We start from the raw sequence: 18,899 nt of genomic DNA, 5'->3' as shown, positions 1-18,899 counted from the left end.
CAGAAACTTAAAAAACAAATTATATTAGAACAACTTGATACTATAGTAAACTCAATTTAAACAATTCTTTTTTAAGTGGGAAAATATAATCTTAAATTTCCCGGAGGAAATACAGATACAATTAATTGCACCCTTTAGGGGTACTATTTATCTTGAAATGGCTATTGCAAATAATGAATACCAACGGGATAGGTAGGGGAGAGGGACAGGGGACGGGAGACATGGGGAGGATTTCCTAAAAAATAAAAAAATAAAAAATAAATAAAATGGTGATTGATTTTATGAAGGAAAAATTCAGTAGTCATAACTTAAACAGTCATATTATGTGCACTGCTGTTATAGATCTGCCCTTGTGTTTAGTAATGGTCTCCAAGCAGTGGTCTATGTACAATTGTAATCTCCACAGGAAATATTTTGCAAAGGTGTCTTCATACCCAATGACTAGTCACACCAGTTACTCCTTGTTTCATCAGAGTAGATAAAGTTGGTTTTTATTACACAGCGTTAGGAGGTTAGTTCTGAAAGTACTTGGCTACACAGCGATCTGTCTCAGTAGCTGGTATCCCCAGCTCCAGCTCTCTCCACCAATGTTGGTTAATGTGGGGAATTATTTCATCCATAGCTTGGTTCCTACTCCTTATTTGTCACCAAATATTATCTAAAGTCATCTTTAAGGTGTAAGTAGGGAATTAGTTCTACGCGATTTGGCTCATTGGCCTTTATTAAAATGTCTGCTTACACTTGCTGATGGTCTTTTATACATTTCTTGCCGGTCAATTAAGGCATTTAAACCCTTGCCCTGCGTCGATTTATGTTCCTAAAGGAGCAAAAGTCCATGCATTGATTCCTGTGTTTAAAAAAGCATAGGTCCATATGAGTTAGTTATTTGACTGATGTAAAGGTTTTAACAGCCATCTTAAATGGGTTTTAAAAAAGCTTTTAAAAACAGTCCCTCTAAACCATTTCTCTATAATAATAGTCCATAAGTTAAGAAATTGCAGCATTAAACATTGTATAACTCCTTATCACAATAGATTGGACTTAGTGTACAGGAGGTTGTCTTATTTGTTCTTAGTACAACTTAATATAAAATATATCTGAGCATGATGTAAATGAAATATCCATGTGATTTACAGTATATTCCAATAAACTTTTCTTATAATGATACTTAAAGGGACAGTCAAGTCCAAAAAAAAAATTCATGACTTAAATAGGGAATGTAATTTTAAACAACTTTCCAATTTACTTCTATCACCAATTTTGCTTTGTTCTCTTGGTATTTTTAGTTGAAAGCCAAACCTATGAGGTTTATATGCTAATTTCTTAGACCTTGAAGACTGCCTCTAATCTGAATGCATTTTGACCACTAGAGGGCATTAGTTCATGTGTTTCATATAGATAACATTGAGCTCATGCACGTGAAGTTACCCTGGAGTGAGCACTGATTGGCTAAAATGCAAGTCTGTCAAAAGAACTGAAATAAGGGGGCAGTCTGCAGAGGCTTAGATACAAGGTAATCACAGAGGTAAAAAGTGTATTTCTATAACAGTGTTGGTTATGCAAAACTGGGGAATGGGTAATAAAACATTTTGTAACTAATTTGTGCGCTTTGCAGTAAGTTAGAAATATTTTAAACACACATTATTTTCCACTGGAAACCTCCAGAAAACTCCATTTTTAGTTTTTAAGAAGTTCTAAACTGACATATACAATGGCAATTTCACACCTCTAAAATTTACATTTTTTAAACACTAAAAACATTTCATGCTGCCATTTTGGAACCCAGGTTACACCACAGGTATCTGAAGAAGAATGTGCAAACATGTCTATAATGGAATGAAGTGAAAGTTAGATTTGAACACAATGGCAAGGAATAATCACCATTTACATGTTATCTAGTTTAGAGGGATTCACATCAGAAATCAAGAACACTGCAGGAAATTAGTTTCTTTTAGGAGAAATTAGCTGCAACTGATATCATCTTCTGTAAATTGTGAATCCACTAAATGACCAGCTGTACTCCATAGCAATAATGCAGCGGCAAAAATGTCACCAAAATTACAAACCTCATTGTAGAGCATGAGGTTTGTCTTTGCCTAATTTCTTTTACTGTAAGAAAATGACAACACAAGGATCTACATAATGTAAATTGTGATTATTCAAAACACGATTTTCTTATTTTTTTTAAAACAACCTGTGCGAAAGATCTTGGTCTCCAACAGCGTTCCCTCTAAGGCCAGTTTTGTGAGCGGACCAGCAGTAAGAGCAGTTATTAAGGGAACCATACCTTGCAGTCTGCATTGTGCAGTGTTTGTTAGTTCCTCTAATTAACTGTTTCACTGCTGGGCTGCTCATAAAACTGGCCTTAGAGGGAACACTGGTTAAGTACAGTCACAAACACACAATTGCTGATTGAAATCCCTTTAACAAAAGGTTACATTATTGTAACTGACAATCATGAAAATGGGATCAATGTCAGGGTGCCAGGAATCAGACTGAGATGAGAAGTGCAAAAATAATCACACCTTTATTAATAACAAAAAATAATAAACAGTCCACAAGTCAAATAAAAAGCCAGGAGTCAAAGCCAGAGCTGGTAGTCAGACGAGCCGAGTCAGGAGCCAAAGTGAGTAGTCAGACGAGCCGAGTCAGGAAACAGGAGGGACGTCAGGCAGCCAGGTAATACACAGGAACAGGAACTCACAAACAGGTCTGAGACAATGCAAGGGCAAAGCATACTGAACAGAGGCCCTTTAAATAATAAGTGATGACATCACAATTCTGAGACTGCAACCTGTCTCACACGTATGATGTACAACAGTCTGGCCATAAAAGGGCATGCAGGAAATGAGCAGCATCACACACTCTGCACCAGATTCAGCAAGTAAAGGTAAGCAAAATGGCTGCCAGCAGCACATGGCAAACAAATCAGGGAAATAAACCCTGACAATTAAGAATAAAAATAAATAAATTTCAGAGCAGGATTGCTACACTCCATTTCTAGATTTTGCATATTTTTTTTTTTCCCTGCAGATCTTGTTAATGGAATGGGATAGTACTAGAGGTGTGCTTGGGCCAAAAATTCAGTTCAACCAAATCTTTTTGCTATTAGGTATTCATTTTTTAAAAATAGAAACAAATACTGAATATTCGTAGAAAATTTGAATTTGTTTTCATTGAATGAATGTAAATGTACCTTTGCTACAGGTTAAAAAAATTTCACCTATAGTGTTAAACACTTACCTTTAGCGTACTGGCAAACTGCACTAATCCTAATCCTTCTTCACAGAGCCTGGGGCGCGATAATAGGATGCTAAGAGCAGTGGATCCCAGGGCCTATACTAAAAATCTTCGCCTTTAGTGCAACCCTAGGATCCACTGCGCTAAGCCTCCTTTTAAATAAGCCTACTTTAAATTTCGTTGTGCATTCATTCAGATATTTAACTACACAAATATCTGTGTTTTTTAACAAAAAGTTGCATTCAGTAAAAAATGAATGCATATATCTAGATATAACATATTAAATGCATATGTAGATTTCTGTTTTACTCTCTGCTGATGTGCTGAGGGGCTATACAATAGAGTTGAATTGAGCTTTATTGACTCTAGACTAGTGATAGCGAACCTTGGCACTCCAAGGCCTAGATTTGGAGTTCGGCGGTAAAAGGGCTGTTAACGCTCCGCGGGCTTTTTTCTGGCCGCACCATAAATTTAACTCTGGTATCGAGAGTTTAATCAAATGCTGCGTTAGGCTCCAAAAAAGGAGCGTAGAGCATTTTTACCGCAAATGCAACTCTCAATACCAGAGTTGCTTACGGACGCGGCCGGCCTCAAAAACGTGCTCGTGCACGATTACCCCATAGGAAACAATGGGGCTGTTTGAGCTGAAAAAAAAACCTAACACCTGCAAAAAAGCAGCGTTCAGCTCCTAACGCAGCCCCATTGTTTCCTATGGGGAAACACTTCCTACGTCTGCACCTAACACCCTAACATGTACCCAGAGTCTAAACACCCCTAACCTTACACTTACTAACCCCTAATCTGCCGCCCCCGCTATCGCTGACCCCTGCATATTTTTTTTAACCCCTAATCTGCCGCTCCGTAAACCGCCGCAACCTACGTTATCCCTATGTACCCCTAATCTGCTGCCCTAACATCGCCGACCCCTATATTATATTTATTAACCCCTAATCTGCCCCCCTCAACGTCGCCGACACCTGCCTACACTTATTAACCCCTAATCTGCCGAGCGGACCTGAGCGCTACTATAATAAAGTTATTAACCCCTAATCCGCCTCACTAACCCTATCATAAATAGTATTAACCCCTAATCTGCCCTCCCTAACATCGCCGACACCTACCTTCAATTATTAACCCCTAATCTGCCGAGCGGACCTCACCGCTACTATAATAAATGTATTAACCCCTAAAGCTAAGTCTAACCCTAATACTAACACCCCCCTAATTTAAATATAATTTACATCTAACGAAATAAATTAACTCTTATTAAATAACTTATTCCTATTTAAAGCTAAATACTTACCTGTAAAATAAATCCTAATATAGCTACAATATAAATTATAATTATATTATAGCTATTTTAGGATTAATATTTATTTTACAGGCAACTTTGTAATTATTTTAACCAGGTACAATAGCTATTAAATAGTTAAGAACTATTTAATAGTAACCTAGTTAAAATAATAACAAATTTACCTGTAAAATAAATCCTAACCTAAGATATAATTAAACCTAACACTACCCTATCAATAAAATAATTAAATAAACTACCTACAATTACCTACAATTAACCTAACACTACACTATCAATAAATTAATTAAACACAATTGCTACAAATAAATACAATTAAATAAACTAGCTAAAGTACAAAAAATAAAAAAGAACTAAGTTACAAAAAATAATAAAATATTTACAAACATAATAAAAATCTTACAACAATTTTAAACTAATTACACCTACTCTAAGCCCCCTAATAAAATAACAAAGCCCCCCAAAATAAAAAATTCCCTACCCTATTCTAAATTAAAAAAGTTACAAGCTCTTTTACCTTACCAGCCCTGAACAGGGCCCTTTGCGGGGCATGCCCCAAGGATTTCAGCTCTTTTGCCTGTAAAAAAAAACATACCATACCCCCCCCAACATTACAACCCACCACCCACATACCCCTAATCTAACCCAAACCCCCCTTAAATAAACCTAACACTAAGCCCCTGAAGATCTTCCTACCTTGTCTTCACCATACCAGGTTCACCGATCCGTCCTGGCTCCAACATCTTCATCCAACCCAAGCGGGGTTGGCGATCCATCATCCGGTGCTGAAGAGGTCCAGAAGAGGCTCCAAAGTCTTCCTCCTATCCGGCAAGAAGAGGACATCCGGACCGGCAAACATCTTCTCCAAGCGGCATCTTCAATCTTCTTCCATCCGGTGCGGAGCGGGTCCATCTTGAAGCAGGCGACGCGGATCCATCCTCTTCTTCCGTTGTCTCCCGACGAATGACGGTTCCTTTAAGGGACGTCATCCAAGATGGCGTCCCTCGAATTCCGATTGGCTGATAGGATTCTATCAGCCAATCGGAATTAAGGTAGGAATTTTCTGATTGGCTGATGGAATCAGCCAATCAGAATCAAGTTCAATCCGATTGGCTGATCCAATCAGCCAATCAGATTGAGCTCGCATTCTATTGGCTGATCGGAACAGCCAATAGAATGCGAGCTCAATCTGATTGGCTGATTGGATCAGCCAATCGGATTGAACTTGATTCTGATTGGCTGATTCCATCAGCCAATCAGAAAATTCCTACCTTAATTCCGATTGGCTGATAGAATCCTATCAGCCAATCGGAATTCGAGGGACGCCATCTTGGATGACGTCCCTTAAAGGAACCGTCATTCGTCGGGAGACAACGGAAGAAGAGGATGGATCCGCGTCGCCTGCTTCAAGATGACCCGCTCCGCACCGGATGGAAGAAGATTGAAGATGCCGCTTGGAGAAGATGTTTGCCGGTCCGGATGTCCTCTTCTTGCCGGATAGGAGGAAGACTTTGGAGCCTCTTCTGGACCTCTTCAGCACCGGATGATGGATCGCCAACCCCCGCTTGGGTTGGATGAAGATGTTGGAGCCAGGACGGATCGGTGAACCTGGTATGGTGAAGACAAGGTAGGAAGATCTTCAGGGGTTTAGTGTTAGGTTTATTTAAGGGGGGTTTGGGTTAGATTAGGGGTATGTGGGTGGTGGGTTGTAATGTTGGGGGGGGTATGGTATGTTTTTTTTTTACAGGCAAAAGAGCTGAAATCCTTGGGGCATGCCCCGCAAAGGGCCCTGTTCAGGGCTGGTAAGGTAAAAGAGCTTGTAACTTTTTTAATTTAGAATAGGGTAGGGAATTTTTTATTTTGGGGGGCTTTGTTATTTTATTAGGGGGCTTAGAGTAGGTGTAATTAGTTTAAAATTGTTGTAAGATTTTTCTTATGTTTGTAAATATTTTATTATTTTTTGTAACTTAGTTCTTTTTTATTTTTTGTACTTTAGCTAGTTTATTTAATTGTATTTATTTGTAGCAATTGTGTTTAATTAATTTATTGATAGTGTAGTGTTAGGTTAATTGTAGGTAATTGTAGGTAGTTTATTTAATTATTTTATTGATAGGGTAGTGTTAGGTTTAATTATATCTTAGGTTAGGATTTATTTTACAGGTAAATTTGTTATTATTTTAACTAGGTAACTATTAAATAGTTCTTAACTATTTAATAGCTATTGTACCTGGTTAAAATAATTACAAAGTTGCCTGTAAAATAAATATTAATCCTAAAATAGCTATAATATAATTATAATTTATATTGTAGCTATATTAGGATTTATTTTACAGGTAAGTATTTAGCTTTAAATAGGAATCATTTATTTAATAAGAGTTAATTAATTTCGTTAGATTTAAATTATATTTAATTTAGGGGGGTGTTAGTGTTAGGGTTAGACTTAGCTTTAGGGGTTAATCAATTTATTAGAATAGCGGTGAGCTCCGGTCGTCAGATTAGGGGTTAATAATTGAAGTTAGGTGTTGTCGATGTTAGGGAGGGCAGATTAGGGGTTAATACTATTTATGATAGGGTTAGTGAGGCGGGTTAGGGGTTAATAACTTTATTATAGTAGCGCTCAGGTCCGCTCGGCAGATTAGGGGTTAATAAGTGTAGGCAGGTGTCGGCGACGTTGAGGGGGGCAGATTAGGGGTTAATAAATATAATATAGGGGTCGGCGTTGTTAGGGGTAGCAGATTAGGGGTACATAGGGATAACGTAGGTGGCGGCGCTTTGCGGTCGGAAGATTAGGGGTTAATTATTTTAAGTAGCTGGCGGCGACGTTGTGGGGGGCAGGTTAGGGGTTAATAAATGTAATACAGGGGTCGGCGGGGTTAGGGGCAGCAGATTAGGGGTACATAAGTATAACGTAGGTGGCGGTCGGCAGATTAGGGGTTAAAAATTTTAATCGAGTGGCGGCGGTGTGGGGGGGACCTCGGTTTAGGGGTACATAGGTAGTTTATGGGTGTTAGTGTACTTTAGGGTACAGTAGTTAAGAGCTTTATGAACCGGCGTTAGCCAGAAAGCTCTTAACTCCTGCTATTTTCAGGCGGCTGGAATCTTGTCGTTAGAGCTCTAACGCTCACTTCAGAAACGACTCTAAATACCAGCGTTAGAAAGATCCCATTGAAAAGATAGGCTACGCAAATGGCGTAGGGGGGATCTGCGGTATGGAAAAGTCGCGGCTGAAAAGTGAGCGTTAGACCCTTTAATCACTGACTCCAAATACCAGCGGGCGGCCAAAACCAGCGTTAGGAGCCTCTAACGCTGGTTTTGACGGCTACCGCCGAACTCCAAATCTAGGCCCAAATGTTTCAGAACTACATTTCCCATCATGCTTTACTGAATTTCAGAGTGCCTATGCATCATGGAAAATATAGTTCTGAAACATCTGGAGTGCCAATGGTGTCTTTGGCTTGAGTGTATTGAACAAATGTGCAACATAATGGAATTATTCTAAATTGTCTTGAAATATTTGCAAATATGTAAATTTGGGACTTTATCAAGGGCCTTTAGGTTTCTAATTTGATAAGTGAAAAATAGTCATGAAAATGTATTGTGATTGCCCAGATAATTTCAGGTCCATGTTAAAAAAAAAGAAGAAAAAAATCATCCAATAGATTGTGTCCTTTTAATAGCTGCTGATCCATTTAACACTTTTTTTTTATTCTGTTTATTCCTGATCATCATTTATCATAAATATACCGTAGCAATAAAATAATTCTACCTTTTACTTTTTTCAATCACATGTGGGTTTCTCTGTTTTTTTGATAAATGCTGCCAAGTGAATCTTTTTACATTAACAATTAACTTAGTTATATTGCATTAATATAGTATGAACAAAATGCTAATTATCAATAGGATTACAAACTGAAGAAGATTAATTTCCTTTTCCCTATGTTCCGCATTACCTCTTGTAGACAAAACTAAGAATCCTGCTGTGTAAAACTGTTGTAAACTTAATTAAATAGTAATTTGTGTGTATATTGGAAGAACTATGTGGATAAATTTAGTGAAGCAAAATAAATAAGTCTGGTAAATTGAATTAGTTTAGCAGTGGTTTGCTAATTACTTAAGACAAAGGGAGCAATCAAATGGACAAATTGATCAAAAACAATGTGAAATTACAAAGAAAAATCAAAACTTAACTGTTTTTCATAATTTCTTTTTTCTCACTTAATGTTTCACATACAGAGTTATTGTGCTCAGTTCTTGTATGAAATATTTTTATTATGTATCTAGAGAGAAAGTCGGGATATATTCATCTAACTATGTATAGATGGATACAAATTGTTGTACACTGTTAAGGCTGTGAAAAAATGGAATTTAGAGTTGTGAAATATGATAGATTACTAATTGAAGAAAGCATGAATTTTAACAAATGGAATTATATATTATTAAAGAAACATTAAACTAAAATGTTTATTCCCCATAAATCCTAGCCTTCTAGATTGTAAATTCCCAGGGGAATAGGGCCTCCAAATACTCCTGTATTTGTCAAATTTTATCTTGTCTCTTACAAGTTTTGTATCATTGTTTTATTTAAATGAATTGTACCCATAGACAGTTCTGCGGAATATGTTTGCACATTTCAAATAAAGTATAATAATAATAGTGCAAAAAATTGCTGCTTACCTCATTTGAACCCAATCAATAGAGTTTCTATTTTAGCTGTCATACTTCAAGTCCACAATTCATTTTTAGTTCCAAAGCAAAACTCTAGGGGGCACTAACATCTATATGTCTAATAGCACTGGTGCACTAAATTCTTCAAATAATAGACCTCTATGGGGTGGACAGTTTTAAACACTTAAAAGGATACAAAGTCACAATTTAAACTTTTGTGATTCAGATAAAGGGGCCGATTTATCATGGCCCAAATGGGGCCAAATACCCCTGTTCCGCGGAAACAGGATTTAAGAAGCAACGGTCTTAAGAACGCTGTTCCTTAACTCGTCCGCTGGCTCGGAGGCTGCAGACATCACTCCGCCCGATCTCATGCGATCGGCTTGATTAACACCCCCTGCTAGCGATTGGCCGCAAATCTGCAGGGGCGGCATTGCACAAGCAGTTCACCAGAACTGCTTGTGCAATGATAAATGCCGACAGCATATGCTGTCGGCATTTATGGATGTGCATCGGATGTAATCGCTACAGCGGATCATGTCCGTCCGCACTTGTTAATTATGCAATTCTACTATATTTAATGGTTCTTTAAACATTTATTTTGTATTCAGATCTTTTACATTAGAGTTAATAATTTAAAATGCATCAATAATTTACTTTAATGACCCTTTAATTGCTGAAACATAAAAGTGTCCCAGGCCCATATGCAGTCTTCACGATAGTTTAATCTGGTCCTCCCTTGTTTGATAGGTAAACTATTCATTTGGGCTGTCTTTTTCTTTTAGGGTTCTAAAATGTGTAACTAGTTGATGTTCTATATAGTCACTCACAAGATAAATATAAAGACAAAAGTCCAGTGTAGACTCCTACGATGCACTGCTTGGATAAATGTCACTTTTTACATTGTTATACAGTTCCAGAATGATCACTTCACTTGGCATTCACAAAATAAATATAGACAATTGTGTATGTCTAGTGTGGGCTACAACTCCCACCATGCACTAATACTTTGGAAAATGTCACTTAGAGTTCTTAGTATATCCAGTTCCGGAGTACTCAGTTCAAACTACCCCTATGGGAGAAGAAAACTTGTCTAGTGGGTCCCAGATACATTGAGCTTGATAACCCTGTTCTAATGTGTGATAATGTTGTTATTGCAGTGTTGCTTGTGTATAACTATGGGGTCTATTCCAATATTTCTGATCTCATTTGTCATTGATATTTTTAGCCTCTGCATTTTTTAAGTTTGGAGTGAACACAATCCAAGAAATGACACAATTTCCATTTTGGGAAAAGTCTGGATCAGATATGAGCAGATAGTGGGAATTCTCCCCATATGATGCATGGGGCCTAATGATCTAAAGCTTTACACTCAGATGAGATGATCTTAGAAGCCTCGTTAGTAAGCCAAGGTCCCTAATAGAATTTTAGTAACATTTTTTTTCCTTAAAGGGACAGTCTACACCAGAATATTTATTGTTTCAAAAGATAGATAATCCCTTTATTACCCATTCCCTAGTTTTGCATAACCAACACTGTTATATCAATACACTTTTTACCTCTGTAATTATCTTGTATCTAAGCCTCTGCAAACTGCCCCTTATTTCAGTTCTTTTGACAGACTTGCATTTTAGCCAATCAGTGCTGGCTCCTAGGTAACTCCATGTGTGTGAGCACAGTGTTATCTATATGAAACACATGAACTAACACACTCTAGTGGTGAAAAACTGTCAAAATGCCCTGAACTAAGAGGCAGCCTTCAAGGGCTTAGAAATTAGCATATGAACCTCCTTTCAACTAAGAATACCAAGAGAGCAAAGCAAAATCGATGATAGAAATAAATTGGAAAATTGTTTAAAATCGAATGCCCTATCTGAATAATGAAAGTTTGTTTTGGACTAGATTGTCCCTTTAATAGATGCTTATCTCACTGTGCAGGGTTCAGTATTTGAGGTAAAGACACCTACATTACAATATAAGGACTAACAATTATTCCAAAGATTTTGTCTAATTTATCTCCATGGTGGCAAGTTTTTGATCATCGGAGCCATGGATGGCAATGGTTCTGCCAATCACAATCCTTCCAACCACAAATTAATAAATACATATAGACAACAAAATGGACACATAAAATTCAACATACAAATGGTGTTGGTAATTCATTAACACTCCAAAAAAGAATGATAACACACATATGATAAAAGATAACATTACTGGACAAGCATAGATGCATGTGTGGACCCAAAAAAACAAGCAAGCACTTCCCTTAGTGGCAATGCCGATGGTGATTTTTCATGATGATTAAAGTGCCAAAAATAACAAAGGATGCAGAATACATAATTATCAATTTAATAAAAAAAATAGAAAAACATGTTTATAATATATAGACAAATTAAAAAAACAATGTTTATCTTTCAGGAATTGACAGTAAAAATTAATTTTAAGGTTAAAAAAAAAATACACTTTTAATCACAAACAAACACACACGTGAAATCTATTAAATCTATTAAACCAATATAAAAACAACCAATCAATGATAGGAGCTCTTTGCGCTTGGAGTTTGGATGTGGAGACCAGCAGAATGCAGATAAATGGTCTGCCGATCAGGAGAGAATGCAAGGGCATGAAGCTGGCCATGAGAGAGCACATGGCAGGTCTTGTCATTTGGTGAGAAATGCTTGTTAGGCTGGAAAACATGGGAAGCCTGTTCTGTTGGTGAGAGCTGCAGACCAGCCTGGAGAGCAGGAGAGAATGGGAGCCCCTGGACAAATAAGAGGTAGAAACAGGGCCCCTAATTCAGAGGATTTTACTTCCTGGTTGAGGAACATTGAAAAAATTGAAAGGTATAGCTTGAATTCAACAAGGATGACTTATAACACATTTTTGGGGCTAAAAGCACTATAGTGGTTTTGGATCGCATGTTAAGTTGCATTCATATTTTTTGCCATTGGCAGTTTTAATAGAATGGAGGGCATTGTTGCAGTCCACATTTTGTAAGGTGCTGCCATGTGTCCTTACCTCCCCCTGCACTAGCTGTCACAGGTTTAACTCCTTTACATTATCCATGGAAGCACTCATGATTCCTATCCTATGTCTTTCTCAAACCTTTGAAAGGTTTGAGAATGGAGAATTTCCTGGGTAAGTCAATTCATACATGAAACCTGTTATTTATTTTCACCCACAGATACTTACAGATCTCTGCAAGCTAACCACTGTTCTAGACACAGGCAGGTATGACGGTATGTGTGCATGTATGCCCTCAACTTTTTGGCTTCATCATAACCTCACTTGTCACTTTCAGCCATCACCTATATACTATATTGAATGCATGTTGACCAACATCCTTCCATCAAAGCCTCAAAAACTTACATGGTCTAATGCTCACACACAGAATTAAACCAATGGTTGACCTTTGAATCCAAATTGAGGTATTGAGACTGTCTGATCCTGCACAATAAAATCACTTCAGCACCCTCTCTCTTATATGGACTAACAATGCTTGTCACCTGCCCTCGGTGTTGTAAGATATGATTTCAGGACCTGGCTGCATAATCCTGTCACTCACAATCCTAGTCTAGCAGAGACAGCCTGTAACAAAGCCCATAACAGAGCCCACTGTAGGTTCCAAATAGTGATTGAATGCATATTTGGGGTACTCAAGTCATATATTGGGTGTTTAGATCACTCTGGTTGAACCTTGCTCTACTGCCACCAAAAGGTCAGCTAGATCATCATTGTGTGCTGTCTGCACAATCTGGCAAAGCCCAATGGTCTTTCGTAGGAAGTAGAGCGGGGCAGGGTATTGGAGGAGTAGCCAGAACCTCTTGATGGGCATGGGGAGATTCTAGGTGACAACTAGGCTTGAGACAACATCATATATGAGTGCTTTCAAGGTACATATCTTCCCCTTAGATAATTGACTGTACCTGTATTCTTTATATGTTCCATAATAATGATAGCCTCATGGGCACCAATGCCTAACAGCTACAATTGTGTAACACATGTGAAAGCATTTTGATATTTCTTGTTAAATATTACACATATTCATTTGAAAGCTACTTTAAATTATCAGTCAATCTTTCTTCTGCCCTTCTTGTCATAGATATGACATACAAAAGGCATGATTGGCTTTAACAAATAAGGCAAATGTTGGTTGAATATTTGTAGTTGAACAATAAATACACCAGTGTAAAAATATAAATCTTTTTACAATCTATTTTATTTAAAATAAATTTAAGAACATTTAAAAGTATCAAATATGTTAATGGTTCACTCTGTGTTCAAAATGATATGAGATGTTTATATCCACAAAATGTATATGTGATGTGTACACTAGCAGATGATGATAAAAGAATAAACAGGTTTTCAAAAAAGATATAAGTGAAATTTGTTTTTTATTCACTTTTAGACATAATTGTAGTAACCATAATCACACATGAATGTTTATTGCAAAAGATTACAAAATATGTTTTATGAAATATAAAAAACCTTTTGAAGAAGTTGTTAAATAACTTGATCTTTAACTTCACACACAAAAATGTGTTTTATCAGCACACAATTTTTTTTTTATTGTTGCTAAACAATACAGTACAAGTATATAAAGTATTATGATCTTCATAAACAAAAGTGTGTTTAAAAACATACAATACATTTTAACCCTTTGAGTGCTAATGACGGCTCTGCGCCATCGCTAATTGTCCCAGTCAGGTGCTGACAATGGCTCAGAGCTGTCGCTAGTGCTCACTCACCTTGAGGGCAATCTGGGGACTCCCACCCCAGCAATCTGGCCTGTATAGTGACAGGCATTGCCGGGGCTTCACGTTTGGTGTAGTGATGTCACTGTGCAACTTTATTTAAAGTTGACAATGGACAAGTAGAGGGAGATGGGGGCATGCTGCTTAGAAGCCTGTATCTCAGGCATCTAAGCATCTACCATTGGAATGGTAATCGCCTAATCTTTCCAACAGTATATGTCTTTGGGATCTGGTAAAAAAAGTTAAAAATATTTTTTTTTTTTTTTTAAAAAGTAAAAATAAAAAAAGCTCAAAACCAACTTAGCACCCAGGTGGGAAATGGCTTAGCCGTCAAAGGGTTAAACAAAAAAAAATATATGTTACAATAGGTATTTATGACTTAAAAGCAAAACATAAAAATGAAACATGTTTTTTAAAACACTACAGAATAAAATGTTATATTCTGTAAATAAGTCATAGGGCTCCATGTACTAACAGGCGGGAGGACAGCTTCTCAACTTGTCCACCCCTTCATTCGTGCAACCAATCTCGTGACTGAAGGGGCTGTCAAATGTCAATCGCAGAGAGCGAGCTCTCTGTGATTTTCCCTCTCCACATTAGAGGTGGCGTAAGGTATAAGAAGCAGCGGTATAATGACCGCTACTTCTTACATTGCGGGAAGCAGGCTTGTATATGCGAACCTGCTCCGCATGGGCTCTGGAGCATCTCTCTCTGCATTGTACATGGAGCCCTTAGAATACATAAACATATATTAAGAGGCCCATTTATTAAGCTACGGATGCATCTGCTATGCCTTTGTGTTTAAGGCTCAAGCGAGCAGGCCTGAAATTGCTGGTTAAGCCTCAGCTACTTTGCCTCTCCTCTACCACAAGGCTTGCGGAGGTATATCGTTCCAATTCAATCTGGATGACTGACAATTCCTGCTCTTGTGCTATAGGTTGTGTTAGAACAAGGGGTGCTGCAATGCCAGACATACAAGGTTCATGACAGCGAACCTTTTCTACCCAGCAGTGGATAAATGGAGCCTAAGGGGGGTAGTTATCAACGTGTCTATTTTACCTGTCTTCGCCGGCCCAATACGCCCGCCTAAGCTTGCATCACATCGCCGCCGCGGACCTGCAAAAATTCGCCTAAGTTATCAAAAAAGCTGTCAAAAAGCCACGCACCAAGTACGGGGCGATGAGCAGCGGACTGTAAGAGTTATCACTCATCCGATCTCGCTGCTCTTCGGCTTTTTTACAGCTTTCTTGCTAGCCTGTCACTAAGCACCCACACTAACTACACTGTTCTACCCCCTATACCGGCACCCCCGGAGCCCCCCGCAACTCAATAAAGTTAGTACCCCCTAAACCGCCGCTCCCGGAGCCCCCCGCAACTCAATAAAGTTAGTACCCCCTAAACCGCCACTCCCGGAGCCTACCGCCACTATAATAAATATGTTAACCCCTAAACCGCCGCTCCCGGAGCCCACCGCAAGCTACTCTATACATATTAACCCCTAAACCGCCGCTCCCTGACCCCGCCGCAACTATAATAAATGTATTAACCCCTAAACCGCCGCTCCTGGACCCTGCCGCAACCTATATTAAATTTATTAACCTCTAATCTGCCCCCCCTACACCGTCGCCACCTATAATACATTTATTAACCCCTATCCTGCCCCCCACTACACCGCCGCCACTGTAATAAAATTATTAACCCCTAAACCTAAGTCTAACACTAACCCTAACACCCCCTAACTTAAATATTAATTAAATAAATCTAAATACTATTTCTATTATGAACTAAATTAATCCTATTTAAAACTAAATACTTACCTTTAAAATAAACCCTAATATAGCTACAATATAAATAATAATTATATTGTAGCTATGTTAGGATTTATTTTTATTTTACAGGTAACTTTCAATTTATTTTAACTAGGTACAATAGCTATTAAATAGTTATTAACTATTTAATAGCTACCTAGCTGAAATAAAGAGAAATTAACCTGTAAAATAAAAACTAACCTAAGTTACAATTACACCTAACACTACACTATCATTAAATAAATTATTCCTATTTAAAACTAAATACTTACCTGTAAAATAAACCCTAAGATAGCTACAATGTAATTAATAATTACATTGTAGCTATCTTAGGATTTATATTTATTTTACAGGCAACTTTGTATTTATTTTAGCTAGTTAGAATAGTTATTAAATAGTTATTAACTATTTAATAACTACCTAACTAAAAGAAATACAAAATTACCTGTAAAATAAATCCTAACCTAAGTTACAATTAAACCTAACACTACACTATCATTAAATAAATTAAATAAATTAAATACAAATAACTACAATTAAATACAATTACATAAACTAACTAAAGTACAAAAAAATAAAAAAAGCTAAGTTACAAAAAATAAAAAAATAGGTTACAAACATTTAAAAAATATTACAACAATTTTAAGCTACTTACACCTAATCTAAGCCCCCTAATAAAATAACAAAGCCCCCCAAAATAAAAAAAATTCCCTACCCTATTCTACATTAAAAAAGTTCAAAGCTCTTTTACCTTACCAGCCCTTAAAAGGGCCTTTTGTGGGGCATGCCCCAAAGAATTCAGCTCTTTTGCCTGTAAAAGAAAAATACAACCCCCCCAACATTAAAACCCCCCACCCACATACCCCTAATCTAACCCAAACCCCCCTTAAAATAACCTAACACTAATCCCCTGAAGATCATCCTACCTTTAGTCGTCTTCACTCAGCCGAGCCAACGATGGAACTGAAGAGGAGATACGGAGCGGCAGAAGTGATCCTCCAAGGGGCGCTGAAGAAATCTTCCATCCGATGAAGTGATCCTCCAGGCGGCGCTGAAGAAGTCTTCTATCCAGGCGATGTCATCTTCCAAGCGGGGTCTTCAATCTTCATCCCGCCGACGCGGAACATCCTTCTTTCCCGATGGACTACCGACGAATGAAGGCTCCTTTAAGGGACGTCATCCAAGATGGCGTCCCTTCAATTCCGATTGACTGATAGGATTCTATCAGCCAATCGGAATTGAGGTAGGAAAAATCTGATTGGCTGATTGAATCAGCCAATCAGATTGAAGTTCAATCCGATTGGCTGATCCAATCAGCCAATCAGATTGAGCTCGCATTCTATTGGCTGATCCGATCAGCCAATAGAATGCAAACTCAATCTGATTGGCTGATTCAATCAGCCAATCAGATTTTTCCTACCTTAATTCCGATTGGCTGATAGAATCCTATCCTATCGGAATTGAAGGGACGCCATCTTGGATGACGTCCCTTAAAGGAGCCTTCATTCGTCGGTAGTCCGTCGGGAAAGAAGGATGTTCCGCGTCTGCGGGATGAAGATTGAAGACCCCACGGATAGAAGACTTCTTCAGCGCCGCCTGGAGGATCACTTCATCGGATGGAAGATTTCTTCAGCGCCCGCTCCGTATCTCCTCTTCAGTTCCATCAGTGGCTCGGCTGAGTGAAGATGACTAAAGGTAGGATGATCTTCAGGGGATTAGTGTTAGGTTATTTTAAGGGGGGTTTGGGTTAGATTAGGGGTATGTGGGTGGTGGGTTTTAATGTTGGGGGGGTTGTATTTTTCTTTTACAGGCAAAAGAGCTGAATTCTTTGGGGCATGCCCCACAAAAGGCCCTTTTAAGGGCTGGTAAGGTAAAAGAGCTTTGAACTTTTTTAATGTAGAATAGGGTAGGGAATATTTTATTTTGGGGGGCTTTGTTATTTTATTAGGGGGCTTAGATTAGGTGTAATTAGCTTAAAATTGTTGTAATATTTTTTAAATGTTTTTTGTACTTTAGTTAGTTTATTTAATTGTATTTAATTGTATTTAATTGTAGTTATTTGTATTTAATTTATTTAATTAATTTAATGATAGTGTAGTGTTAGGTTTAATTGTAACTTAGGTTAGGATTTATTTTACAGGTAATTTTGTATTTCTTTTAGCTAGGTAGTTATTAAATAGTTACCCTATACAAAGTAGGGGACATATACTGGAAATTTTCCAAAAAAGGGTTGAAAAGGACCTTACAACACTTGCCACCACAATCAGCTCTCAAAGTAAGAAAAAAGCCAATTTATCTTTGAGAGATAAAGAGGCCCTGATAGGGCTTCAGAGAAATGAAAATTTGGTCATAAGAGCCGCAGATAAGGGCGGCTCAGTCGTAGTGATGGACAGGGATCAGTTCATCAACGAGGCCAAAAGACAGTTGCTAGATGAGAAACAATATTTTCAATTGAGAAAGGACCCCACAGATGAATACAGTTTTGAACTGGAACATCTGTTAGATGAAGGTAGGGAACTAGGACTATTTGATGATGATACCTTCAATTATTTACTAGTAAGATTTCCCATTAGGCCCACCTTCAATCACTTGCCCAAGGTTCATAAACCTGGAACAGAGGTTCAAGGAAGACCAATCGTTAGTGGGATTGGCTCACTCACAGAAAGACTCTCACAATGGTTGGATGCTATACTCCAACCTTTTGTGGAGAGTCTTCAAAGCCACCTAGCGGACACTAAACATCTGCTCAACCTTCTAGAGCATGAAGGTTGGAATAAAAACAATGTATGGCTAACTATAGATGTTAAATCGCTTTATTCTTCCATACCTCACAAACAAGGGATAAAATCAGTTAGACATTTCCTGGTAAGATCAGACCAGTTTGAGGACGAACAGATTAGCTATATATTACGGGTTACCAATTTTCTTTTAACCCATAATTATTTCACATTTGATGGTGTATTCTATCTCCAGAGATGTGGGACTGCTATGGGGGCCAAGTTTGCCCCATCCTACGCCAACCTATACATGGGTTGGTGGGAGCAGTCCCACATCTATGGAGATAGAAACCGGCACAGGCCAAATATCACATTTTACAAAAGATTTATTGATGATCTTCTG

This window comes from Bombina bombina, chromosome 7, assembly GCF_027579735.1.
Source record: "Bombina bombina isolate aBomBom1 chromosome 7, aBomBom1.pri, whole genome shotgun sequence".
In the NCBI taxonomy this organism is placed as follows: domain Eukaryota; kingdom Metazoa; phylum Chordata; class Amphibia; order Anura; family Bombinatoridae; genus Bombina; species Bombina bombina.
Note: the sequence above shows the minus strand (reverse complement) of the source record.